The sequence below is a fragment of the Sminthopsis crassicaudata genome, chromosome 3 (genome assembly GCF_048593235.1).
Source record: "Sminthopsis crassicaudata isolate SCR6 chromosome 3, ASM4859323v1, whole genome shotgun sequence".
Lineage (NCBI taxonomy): Eukaryota > Metazoa > Chordata > Mammalia > Dasyuromorphia > Dasyuridae > Sminthopsis > Sminthopsis crassicaudata.
Window position 1 is genome coordinate 215,354,260 of NC_133619.1, and position 13,814 is coordinate 215,368,073.

At 37.0% G+C, this 13,814-nt stretch overlaps 1 protein-coding gene across 4 annotated transcripts in view; it reads left to right on the forward strand.

Annotated features, from left to right (window-relative positions):
* The first annotated feature begins 4,019 nt into the window (after nt 1–4,019).
* ACE2 (angiotensin converting enzyme 2) overlaps nt 4,020–13,814 on the forward strand; it is a 77,843-nt gene continuing 68,048 nt past the window's right edge. For 2 of the 4 annotated variants that reach the window (XM_074299929.1, XM_074299931.1), the window contains exons 1-2: nt 4,020–4,174; nt 13,745–13,814. The exon at nt 13,745–13,814 is cut by the window's right edge and continues 24 nt beyond it. The gene's annotated coding sequence lies outside the window, so the exon portion shown is untranslated. Of the gene's footprint in view, nt 4,175–7,359; nt 7,616–13,744 lie in introns of those variants that run through there. The other 2 variants (XM_074299928.1, XM_074299930.1) reach the window with 2 other exon arrangements.

Consider the following 13,814-nt stretch of genomic DNA (forward strand, 5'->3'; position numbering starts at 1 on the left):
TGTAAGAAATCTGGCAGATATAATGTTGAAAAGCCTCTTAGGCACCATATGTACTCTAAAGTCTGTGCACTTCAATTTTTGGCTTGAAGCTTCATATGTACTCTAAAGTCTGTGCACTTCAATTTTTGGCCTGAAGCTTCTTTGAACATCTTCATAAGTGAAGGGGCAATAAATGAGCTTGGATAGGAAAGATAATATGTATAGGTTTAAGTGTGAAGATATTATTTACCTGCGACACTTCTGTGTTCCAAAAAGCATGTACCCACAGGCAAGGAAGAATCTTTGTGCAGAGAAAATGCCCATTATAACCAAATGAAAGACAGACACTATCTTCCTCTTGAGTGAAAAAAAAATCTCTAGTTTTTTTTTCTTCTAGTCTGATAATTGGTTTGTATTAAAGAACTCCAGTTGAAACCAGAAGATGTAAGCTGGGAAAAATTCCATCATTTCAAGGCCAGTGGACCCATTTCCAACAGTGATAACAACCACCACCCAACAATTAGAGAACCATTGAGCAGTGACCATACTGGACCAGCAGAGAATAATGGCTGTCAGAGATCACGTGACACATAAGATTAGTGGAAAGCCAAAAGCCAATGACAATTTCACAGTAATAGAGGGTAAGTTGCTCCTCCATGATTGTATTCTGGCCACAATATTTCGTGTATTCATAAGAGCATATGTCCTAAATTTAGAAGAGAAATTCTTTATTGCTTCTTTTCTTTCCATTCCATTGCATCAAATGTCTTCCCTTTGAATTTTTAAAAAAAATAGTAATTTTTCTTTTTTTGATTAAGTGCTACATAAGCAGGAGATCCCAGAAAGACATGGCAGTGGCCTACATGCTGACAAATGTTCAGTAGAAAGCTTCCTTGGTGATATACTTTATACTGAAGGCATACAGTCAAGACAGAGTATAAGTGTCATGCAGATTAGCTTTCAAATTTAAACAGCCAGTGAAGTCATTGGACTAGTTTTGTATAGGTTTTGGAGGGCTTTTCAGAGTAAGAAAAGAGTACTACGCATTGCCTATCAGATGATGCTATCAGTCCAGAATAGCTTGATGTTGTTAAGAGTGCTCTCTAATCAGGAAGAGAAAGGAGAAATAATGTGCAATCAACGATTTATATATACAGTATTTCAGTATGACCCCTAAATGGGGCAATTATATGGCAATGTATTGAGTTGGGGGTGGGATGATATAGTTGGATCTACACTTTAGGAAAAAACTTTGATGGTTGAATGGAGGATGGATTCGAATGTTGAGACTTGAGATTATTCCAATAGTCCAGGAGTCAGGGGATTACAGTCTATCACAGAGTTGTTCCTGTGTCAGAGAAAAAAGAGGAACATATTTGAAAGATGTCGCAAAGATGAAATTGACAGCTTTGGTAACAGTTTGGCTAGAGAGGTGAGAGATAAGGGGTCCTAAGTGTGCAGGTATTTCACAAGTTAAATTTGTGTTATTAACATTTTCTCCATCATTTTTTTTTGAGTCTAGATAATAAACCAAATAATAGATCAAACCCTGATTTGATTATTTGTTATTGTATTTTCCAATTTCCAAAGTGTAAATACTCACATTGAAAATTTAACAATTTAGCTCCAGCCAGGCAGCTTTATGGTATGATAGAGAGTGCAGGACCTGGAGTCAAGAAAACTAATCATCCTAACTTTCAATCTGGCCTCAGGAACTCACTAGCTATGACCTGGGGGCAAGTCACTTAAACTTGTTTATCTCAGTTAACTTATCTATAAAGGTGAGCTGGAGAAAGAAATAGCTGTTCTGGTTATCTTTGCTGTGAAAACTCTTCTAGATCTAGAAGAGTAGGACACAACTGAAACAGGGCATGTGACACAACAGAGCTTCTGGCCCAGAGTCAGAAAGCCCTGAGTTCAAATATAATATCAGATACAAACTGGTTATGTGACTCTGTCAGCCTTAGTTCCACATCTGGAAAATAAACCGGAGAAGGAAATGGCAAACCACTCCAGTATCTACCAAAAAAACCCCAAATTGGGGTAACAAAGAGTCAGACATGAATGAAATGACTGAACTGAACTCCAAAACATCCCTTGATTTGATTTTCTCCCTCAGCTTACACCACAATAAGCCATTTTGACAAAGCTGTTTTTAACTGTATCTTCACTGGCACATTAGCCTAAAGGAAGCTGTCAGAAAGTATTTTCCCTCTCTCACATCCGAGACAGTAGTGAATAGATAGCAGACCTCAAAGCCCAGGAAGATTGGTTCCACATCTCTCCTCAGCCACATACCTGTAGTGTGGCCACTTAGTCTTAGAGTTCTAGGGTACTCAGAGAGGCTTGCACTGACAAGGAGGAGGAAGAGGAAGAAGAGGAGAAAGGAGGAGATGATGATGATGATTCTGGCCAGACTACTGACTTTATATGATTCAAAGCCATCATCACACAAACCCTCAGTTCTCTATGACCAAGCTCTGTGTAACATACAGTAAAACCCATCCCACAAGACATTCCCAGGATAACACACAGCATAGGGAGGCACAGAAATTCACAGGAGACACATATTGCATCTGACTCTTGTCACCTTTCACCACGGGGAAGCCTTAGAGTGGGAGACTGACCAATAAATCTTTGAGGCTATTTTCTGCAATGACAATTTGTCACAGCCACAGTTCCCCTGACTTCCTTAATACAGTCATACCTACTCAACCATCCTATAAATGTGCTATCTTTGTTCTTCTATATCTAAATCACTTCAAACCTAGTGGTTTCCCTTACTCTGACTCTGACCCATATGTTGCCTTTTCAAAACTCTCTTTGGGATCCATAAAACAATGCCATTGATTTTATGGTCTCAGTTTTTAATCTGCTATTACCTAGTTCTCAATATGACACTAGAAAAAACACTATAGCATCCAGTAAGTTTTATTACTAGATTTGTTCGATGAGTGTAAATAACTACAGTAACCCTGGGGATTTTGTTTCATGCTTTTTGTCCATATATACATAGCAACCTTCTCCATGTAAACCTGGACAACTTTCCCTATTGGAGGCAACCATAGATATTATGATTATGGATGACTTGTCTAATTCATGTGATATGTCCTTTGCCAAGGCTCCAATAGGTTTGTTTTTGTTTTTGTTTCAAAAGAATCAACTGTTCTCATTTTTTTCTTGGGATGAATAGCCATGAAGAATAAATCTAAGGTATTGATTTTAAAGGTATATTAGAACTCCTTTCAAGGGTTTGCATCTTTTTAAAGGGCTGCATAATATATTCTTGAAATTGAGAAGACATGTTTGAATCTTGCTTCTAATACTAATTATTGGGGATATGGTGGAGCCAACGAAGACTGCTAGTGAAAGTAGACTGTTAAATTTTCAGTTGTGATCATTTATACTTTGGAAGTCAGCAAATGCTATAAAACTTGGCTTGATTTGTTGTTTTGTTTGTCTAGACTTAAAAATCACAGTGTAGGGGCAGCTAGGTGGCTCAGTAGATAGAGCATCAACCCTGAGGAGGACCTGAGTTCAAATCTGATCTTGGACACTTAAGACTTCCTGGCTGTGTGACCCTGGGCATGTCACTTAACCCCAATTGCCTCAGGAAAAAAAAATCACAGTGGAGAAAGTGGAAATTAAATTTAAAGTATGTTTTTCAGAGAGCTGGTTGTTAAACATTTACTGTTTATGTGATTATAGGAAAAAAAGCAGTTGCTGTAAGCAGCAGAGAACCAGTGTTTAATCCCCACTCTTACCACTTTCTACCTGTGGCATCACTTAAACTCTCAGGGCCACAGTTTTGTTTTTTTTTTTTTATTGGATTGGATGGGTCTTGAAGATGCCTTTTGGGATAGATAGGAGGCACAGTAGATAGAACAGCCAACCTATAGTCAGGTAGACCTGAGCTAAAAGCCTCAGACATTTAGAACTAGGTGAAACTGGGCAAATCATTTAACCTTGTTTGTTTCATTTCCTCATCTGTAAAGTGAGCAAAAGAAGAAAATGGCAAACCATTCTTGTATCTTTGCTAGGAAAACTCCAAATGATCATGAAGAATCAAACAGTAACAGACAGAGCAACCAGAGGATACTTCTAAGTCTATGCCTATGATCCAAAGTATAAAATATAAATACATTCTGGTGCAGCAGATAAAGTACTGGATTTGAAATCCTGTGAGGAGCACAGAGTAAGTGTTTAATAAAAAGCTTGTTGACATAACATTTATTGCCAGTGTAATCCTGGTTAAGTTATTTAATCCTTCAGAACCAAGGATTCTGTGATGTTGTAGAACTGTTTTACACACTGTTATTAGAGATGAGAAATTCTCATAAACTAATAAAAGGCCAGTCTCTTTAGCCTGAGAGTCATTTGGCCTTTGTCTTTTGAGACCCCTTGTGGAAAAACAAAGCCTGGGAATTCAGTGGTTTTCCATTAGCTTAAGCATTTTCTCAATTGCCTGGAAAAATCACATTCCGTAAATCAAGTAAAAATTAGTAAATATGCATTATGTACTCATTTTTTGCTTATTGTCAAATAGATTAGGATGTTATCCAGATAATCTAGTCCAAAGATGCTTAGGCATGTCTCTGATTATGTGTTGGAAAGCAGCCAGTGTATTGGTTAATTCCAAAAACATCCAGAGATTCTCAAAGCGCCCATAGCATGTTTTTTCCTGTTTTAGCTGAATTTGAATTAAATTACCAACTTCCATAAAAACCAAGTTCAAAAGTCACCGAATAGTTTGACAAATAGTATCTTTCTCACATGGTTCCCTAATTTGCCCTCCCCTTCCAATTTCTCATCTTCCACTCCCAAATCAAGTGCCACCTCCTCCAGGAAGCCTCACTTAGCCCTTAAGTAGGGCACAACAATCTTTTTCTACTTCTGACTTATAGGATGCTTTATACCTCATTTACACTTATCCTGTTCCATTTTTGTTGAGCAGAAAGAGTGAAATTTACAGTCAGAAGATTCAGATTTAATTTTAGCTTTGCTATCTGTCTGTATCTGTATCTTTGGGCTGCAATCTAATTGTCTATAAAATAAAGGAGTTGGATTAAATGATCCCAGAAGTCATTTTCATCTCCACATCCTAAATGTTTAGAGTTCTTTGTGAATTGTAATATGTCCTTATTATTCCACCATTAGGGATCATGGTTTCTTTCAACTTTCTATCTCTACCAAGCTAGTATAGCCTATATAGTAATATAGTAAGCATTCAATAAATGTTTTTTGAGCCAAAAAAAAAAGGTGGTAATTCTTAATAATTAGATCATTAATTTAACTCTATAAATCAATATAAGTATTCCATTGAAGTTTTAATCAATGACTATTCACAGGAGAGACAAAACTGGGGGCAGAGAACAATGAAAAGAATAAGTGTATAATAAATTTGCCTGATTTTAAATGTGTTGTCAGAGAATGAAAAGAGAGCATGGACTAGACTGGTCAGAGAAGACTTCATATCAAGTATAATGAGCTTGGCTTTGAAGATAGGCAGATTTTGTATTTTAGCTGCAAGCATTAAAAGTTTCAATCAACCAAAGTTATCTAAGGTCTAAAAACTATAAATTACTAACTATAAATTACTAGAAAAGAAGACCTGATTTTGATTCTGAAAGGGCAAATTCAGAATCCTGGGAAAGGGTTCCACCAATTAATCATTCAATGAGTGTTTACCAAATCTCTAATTTGTGCCAGAAAAAAATCTCTAAAATCTTAAGTTAGACAATTAGGTGATGTAGTGGATAGAGTGCTGAGTCAAGAAGATATGAATTCAAATTTGGATTCATACACTTACTTGTTGTATGAGCTTGGACAGTTTAACTCCTGTTTGTCTCAGTTTCTTTATCTATAAAATGGGGATAATAAAAGTACCTACTTCCCAGGGTTGTTACAAAGATCAAATGAAATGAAGTTATAATTATTATTCTTACTTTGCATGAGGCACATAGTAAGCATTGTATAAATGTATACTATTTTTATCACCATTATTATTATAAATTACAGGAAGGATATCCCATGCTTTGGAAGAGAAAGTTCTTCACTAAGAGCTCCCTTCATGGATAAAATCACAAATCCAGGAATAGATAGAGAGAAAAATGAATGAATAGACAAATAAATAAATAAATGAGTGGATAATAATGAATAAAATTGAGGGAAGGTGCTATGTTAGGTGCTGGTAATACAGACAAAAATGAAACTGTCTTAAAAGAGCTTACATCCTTTTACAGAAAAAATATTCATAAAAGATATATAGATACAAAGTAAATACAAGAACATAATTTTGTGGGAGGCACTGGTTACAGGGGTGGAATAGGGGTGAACAGGAAAGAGAACATTGGAGTCAAGCTTAGAAGGAAGCTAGTGCATTCCTGAGGCTACTAGGTTGCTCAGTGCATAGAACACCAGGTCTAGAGTTATGAAGACTCATCTTCCCAGTTTAAATCTGGACTCAGACACTTATTAACTATGTGATCCTGGATAAGTCACTTAACCTTGCTTGTCTCACTTTTCTTATCTATAAAATAAGTTGAAGAAGGAAATGGCAAACCACTACTGTATCTTTTCCAAGAAAACCTCGAATGAAGTCATGAAGAGTTGGATGTAATAGAAATGAATGAAAAAAAGAGATTCTTGAAGAATGGTGCAAAGGGGTACCATACTTTTGATACTGGAATTCTGTTTCTATTTTTCCCCTCATAAGATCATAGCTCTAGAGCTGAAAGCAACCTGAGACCATTTAATTCAACCTAATTTTACCAATAAAAGTGTCTGAGAAACATCCTTATTTACATAAAGCAAATAAATGAACTATAGACTCAAATCTCAAACATTGATGGGAGAAAGAAGTTTTTAAAGTTTTTTTTTTTTAATTGATACCTTTTGGGTTTTTAAACTGGCCATTTAATAAATAATTTCTTCTGAGCCCCCATCCTCCACCTCTCTCCAGTCCACTTGAAAACTTTAAGCAAAGAAAAATAATTCAGCAGAATAAACTGACAGGAACAGCATGTTCATAACTGGCAACATATGTAATAATTGCAATTCATAGGATTCCCCTACATCCACCCCACCCCTAACCTCCTATTGAGAGGAGGTAGACAAGCTGTCTTTTCCAGCTTCAGAAACCAAGATAAGTTCTTGCAGTTTATCTGAGAACAGTTGCTTTTCAGTGAAGTTTTATTTTATCTGGGTTATTGTAGTCATTGTGAGGGTTGTTGATGTTCTTGCCACAAGTCATCTATTGCAAGGATCTCGGCAGTGGAAGCCTTGGACTGACCCCAAGAAAATTATGGTTTGATCAACAAATAAGAGAGTGGAAAGATTAACCAATCAGGGACATCCTCTCCCATCACTAGTAGGTTCTCTCACAGAACTATACTTTCCCTTAGTCCCTAAACTTCCACATACTCTTCCCTTCTCTAGATAATTCTCCTGCCTCACTCCTTTATAGCTGGCATCGGTATAACCAATACTTACCTGGGAATCCACAGCAGCAACAGTGTAGATATCACTGGAAAAATTGACCTCACTCTCTCAGAAATCACATCGCTCGTTACCTACCTCAGGTGGCTCTACAAGACAGGTATTCCTAGAAGGGAGCTTTGAGTTGAGGCAATGACTGGTGAGTAGGAACCCTGCCTTACTCCTTGCACCTTTTTTTCAACCACCCCCACCTCCACCATCTCTATTTTGCTGTAGGTGGAACAGAGAGAGTCAAACAGGATGAACAAGCATTTGTGGGCTGGGACCTTCACAAATCTCATGATAACATCTTTCCTCTAACATTCTTGAGGTGCTGCTCTCTTGCCACTTACCTGGAATATCTTCTTTGACTCTCTCAAAGTCTATTTAATCCAATCAGTTGTCAGATTTGGCCAGCTCTTATCCTCATAAGATCTCCAGCATCTGTTCCCTATTCTCCACTCACATAGCTACCTCCCTGGTTAATGCTTTCATCACTTCTTTCTCCCATTGATCTTTCCTGCCTCAGAATTTCCTTCTTCCTCCACACATCTGTCAAAGTAATAACCTTAATATGAGTCTGAACACATCAGTCTGCTAACCAACAAATCCAGTGGCTCCCTGTTAACTCTAGTATAAAATGTTTAATCTTTACTCTTTTAAAATTTTAATCATTGTGATTTGTAATTTTGTAATTATCAGTATAGTAGAATATAAATATGCTTTGTAAATAAATAAATCTATGCATAACAAGGGTACTTGTTCAAAATTGTTTGGCTGATAAAAGTGTACAATGAAATGTTTGGAGACTGCTGACTTACTGGATTTTAAAAGCCAACCACAGAATGAGGCTAGGTGGCTTTTTGCCTAGACATCAAGATAAAAGTGGATGGCCCAAACTTAGAAGATTAAGAATTATTACTTTAGAACAATGTGACAAGAGTATTTAAATGGTCTCATTTTTCTTAATATGAACTATGACTGATGCAGAGAGCTGAGGAATCCCCTTCTGGTAGGCTCAAATTAAATGAGAAAGAATTCATGAATCCAAAATATTAATGGCAAAAAGGAAGTTTTATTGGCACTGCAGAAGTCAGCTTTGCTAGGAAACTGATTTCCTCAGTGGCAAGGTCCTGGTAGAGAAATAACAAAAGGTTTTTCTCACTGAGAAGAGGGTCTCTTCACAGCAGCCAGGAGTCCTGACAGACAGCTATGCTAAGGAGAGAGAGGCTCCTTGATAAGGCATAATCCTGCTGTGAGGGATGTAGAAGACCCTTTTCCCAAAATGACTACTCAGAGATTACTCAGTAAAAGGCAGAAAAGTTGTTTATTGAAAAACCTCTGGAGGATGAGCCCTCCCATCACAAGATAAGAAAGAAAACTTGTGGAGGGCTAAAGAAGTAGTAAAGATACATAGCTTTTATACAATTACATAGAAATACAATTACATCACAAATAAGAGAGCATTGAAAAGGGGAAGAAGAGGCATGTAATTGGTTGTTCCTGTCTGGAGAGATTGGAATGATAGGTTTCTGTTCATAAGTTGGGGAGCATTGAGAAATAGGTGCCCTTTCCCCTTAATTGAATGTTAGACATGGGTGCCAACAGACCTTCAAAATTTAGATTACTAAGCTAATAACATTCAACTAATAGTCTAAATATTGATAACATTGAATAGTGATAAATGTCATCATTTAAGGTCAAGAAAATATATCTGCAGTTTAAGTAAATATTGGCTAACACACAACATACTTATGCAGGTCACAGAGATATAGAAATAATGAACAATAAAATACAGAAAAAGAATTTAAACATTCCTGTAAGTTCTTCACCTTATCTCTCCATTCTCCACACAGCTTTGGACATTCTGCAAAGAAATGAGTTTAAAATTGCCCTTTAATAGGAAATCTCAGACTGAAGTTACCAGTTGAAAAGAAAGCCAAAGCTCCCATGCCTAGATTCTTATCAATATCAGGCCCAGATTTCCTAATTAAATGAAAATCACTTTGAAAGCTTTTTCAGCCTGAATGGGAAATCCAGTTTCCCAAAAAGATCAATGGGGGCGTGGGGGTGGAGGGGAGATTGATTTGCCTTAGAAAAGGCCTAGTCTGGAAAGTGTTTTTTCCTAGACTCTTTGGAGCCTGGAAGATCCCAATTTCTCTTCTTTTGCAGTGATTAATTTATGTACCCGTTCATTCTTGTCATGACTTTATGTAAAATTTAAAAATTTTCCTTCTATAATTATGGCATCTGTTGGATAAAAAGGCTAGAAATGCATTTGTTAAATTTTAAAAAGGGTATGATTTGTGTTCTCCTCTGCTTTTTTGGTGTTCTCTTTCCATGGTTTTGTTGTTTGTCTTTTGTTGTTGTTGTTATTGTTTGTCTTTAAATGAAGTTTTATTTATGTCTTTTGGTTTTTTCCCATCATTCAAATTTCTCCCAATACTCTTCTCCCTTTCTCTTCCCAGAGAACCATTTAGAGATAAACATAACTAGAAATAAAACATATGGGCTATATAAATAGATCTCATACATAACTTCTAACATAAAAGTAATATTTTTAAAGAAATTTAAAAGAAATAATGCAAAAAATCAGCATATCTGATCAATACATCAAAAAAGTCTTAAAATATGCGCAGTGTCCCAAATCTGTGAACTTTTCATCTTTGCAGAGAAGTGAGCTAGGTGGATATCCTCTCATATTTCTTCTTGGTTTCATATTTTTTTTGAAAAAAAATTATTCTGGTTGAAAGTCTGATAGGCTTGGTCCAACCCACTTTTAAAATTCTGAAAGATCCAAATACTTGATATCCACCCCTTGAGAATTGTTCTCATTTTTATGCTGGTGTTGACCAAATCCTCCATCCATGAAAGTGATGCCCACTTCAGAGTCCACCAGACCTGTACTCTGATCATGAGCCCCGCATTCACCTGGAGTAGGAGCAGCAGGAAGATGTGCATAGGCTTCTTCCTGGGCTGAAGCAGGAATATCTAGGTGAGATCAATCATTACTAAGATTCTGTTTGAGGAGAGCTACTTCTGCCTTGGAGGGGACAATTCTGGGTCCTTCTGAAAATTTCATTTCCATACTTCCATTTCTTAGGGATTTCATAAGATCATACATTTGCAATTGGTTGGAAGGAGGGAACCTGAGAGATTATTTATTCTGTTTTTTTGTAGGTAGGGAAACTGAGGCTAGAAGAAAGAAAATGATTTGCTTAATGTCATGTTGTTTGAACTTTGCTCTTGAAAAGGACCAGGACATTAGGAAGATGATACGTTGCATATGAGGCCATCTCCAGTTGTCCTCATCTATATCTTATCACTGGGCCCAGATGGCTCTGGAGGAGAGAGAGTGAGGCTGGTGACTTTGCCCATCCTCACTTAAATGCAATTCACTTACAGGTCATGGCATCACCTTTCTCAAGTCATGGTGCTCTTTGAGAATGAAGGATAAACAGCAACCTGTGAATTCCCACTGGGCGCTTGATTGGACAATTCCAGTTTGGGCAATAAAGCTCCTCCCTCCCTCCCTCCTTCTCTCTTTCTTTCCCTCCCTCCTTCCCTCCCAACTTTCCTTCGGTCCACATAGGGGATCACACTCTTACTAGAGGATACTCCGCCCAGAGGAATGAAATTTCAATTGTAGAACCTCGCAAGGTATCTTAGGTTTTACAGGCTAGGACTGCCTTCAATCCAAATCACTCTGGCTCTCATTGATTGACCAAGAATAGGTCTCAAGCCAAGCCCCATTCGTTCATTGTTTGGGCTCTGAACGTCTCAGCGCAAATATAAATAGGCCTGAAGTCATAGATAAAAAGTGAAAGAGGTGAGATTCAAACGCAGATCTTCTCATGCTAAATTCAGCCATCTTTTCCATACAACCAAACTACTCCCTGTTAAGTCTGAAAAGGGATTGCCTTTGGCGGCTTCCCCTCACTGGCACTCTTTAAGTAAAGACCAAATAAATCTTTCTTGGGTAAGTTGTAGCAGGGATTCTTCGCCAGATATAGACTGGACCAGATGGCCTCTAAAGTCCCTTCTAACTCTTAAGATTCTGTTATTATGTGAAATATAGAGCCAAGCTTCAGGATGTTCAAGATTATCCATTTAAAAAATAAACTATTCATAGTTTTCCCCATATTATTTAGAATACATTTAAGTATTTTAAACCATTATTAGCCCCAGATACTTTTTTAGTTCAAGGGTACCACTTTTAAACCACATTCATGATTCTATAATAAGCAGGCAGACCTCCACTTTCTGAATAACAATAACAATGATATAGTAATAATAATTTAATAGCAATAATAATGATTCCCAGCATTTATATAGCACTTTGAGATTTACTAAGTACTTTTCATATATTACATCCTTTGGTCTTTAAAACAACCCTGGCAAGTAGATTCCATTATCATCCTCATTTTACAGAGTAGGAGACTAAAGAAGTTGGGTTACTTGCTGACCTCAGGCAGCTAGCATATGTTTGAGATGGGATTGAACCTGGGTTCACTTAGATTCACAAATTCAACTATACCATCAAGTTGTTTTATGAATGAATTGTGTTCAAGGCCTAGAAAGACTTACATGAACTGATGCTGAGTGAAATGAGCAGGACCAACTTCAACAACAATACTATATGATGATCAATTCTGATGGACGAGGCTCTCTTCAACAATGAGATGAACCAAATCAGTTCCAATAGAGTAGTAATGAATTGAACCAGCTACACCTAGAGAAAGAATTCTGGGAGAAGACTATGAACCACTACATAGAATTCCCAATCCCTCTATTTTTGTCCGTCTGCATTTTTTATTTCCTTCACAGGCTAATTGTACACTATTTCTTTTTGTACAGCAAAACAACTGTCTGGACATGTATACATATATTGTATTTAATTTATACTTTAACATATTTAACATGTATTGGTCAACCTGCCATCTTGGGGAGGGGGTGGAAGGAAAGAGGGGAAAAATTGGAACAAAAGGTTTGGCAATTGTCAATGCTATAAAATTACCCATGCATATATCTGGTAAATAAAAGGCTATAATAATAATAATAATAATAAAAGATTCCCCCACACACAAAAATGAATGAATTGTGTTCATTTATAAATTATTTGTTTCAAATTTGGAAAGCATTTTCCATAGGAACAATATTTTAAAACTATGTTTACAGTACTAGGCCAGCCTCCAGGTGCCTATATATCCCCATAATCTGCCATTTATGGGAGCAGCTGGCTTCATACCCTTTGAAAAGCACAGGTATTGCTGAAGGCCTTTTCCCTGCTCTTGGCTCCAAGAGGGACAATATACCTACATGGTATTTGATTCCAACTCTACAGATCCTGGCCCTTTGGAGTACCCATGCTTCCATGCCTTATATATCAGAAGATGTAGTCAAACATGACCTTTCGAAACTGAGACATCACTGCCCAGCCCCATGACATATACTCTGCCTAAGACATTTATTTATAAGGCAACTTAATAAATGAGACTTCTATCAAGGACTCACAGAACCAAGAAAAATAGAGACAAACACAGGGAAGTCCACCCAAATAACCAGACTTCCTGATACAAAATTAAACTGCCACAAAGAGATCTCACTTCTTTTCTTGCTCTGTCGTTATCATCATCATCATTACCATCATCACAACCAATTTCAATGTGTCAAGCACTGTACTAAATGCTTCATAAATTTTATCTCATTATATCCTTACAACAACCCTGGGAGGTAGATGTTATTATCCTCATTTTATAGATGAAGAAATTGAAGTTAAATGACCTGCCCAAGATCACACAGCTAGTGAATGTTTGAAGCCAGATTTGAACCACATCTTCCTGATCCTAAACTCAATGTTCTATCTACTGGACCATCTAACTGCCTCCAAAATGATCTTCCAAAATGTTTGATAAAAGTCACAGAATGATATCCTATCTAGCCACAGCCCAGAAACTTTAATTATCTCTGCTTTTATTATTAACCCATAAGCAGCCTCCAAGGGGGAAGAGAAGCTGTGGTTCTCATTAGAAGTTGCCTTCCTGTCTTACAGAACAATTGACCTTTCTTCCGAGTTGTAGAAACCTTCTGCCTGACCTATACAATGGGGAAAATCAATCTCTGGGGAGCATCTGGCTTGGCGACAAGGGTCCAGTTTGAGTATATACTATTCTGTTGAGTCTCTGATATACTTTGACTGGGGAAACTGAGATTTGATTCCAATAAAAATAAAACTTTTACTTTATTTTTTTTTAATTGACAAGTATTTATTTTTTCTTTCTTCCTCTAGATGTTGAAATTTGCTTATGTATTATGGACAAGGACTAAGACCTGACCCAATTCATTGTCACAGTGATCCC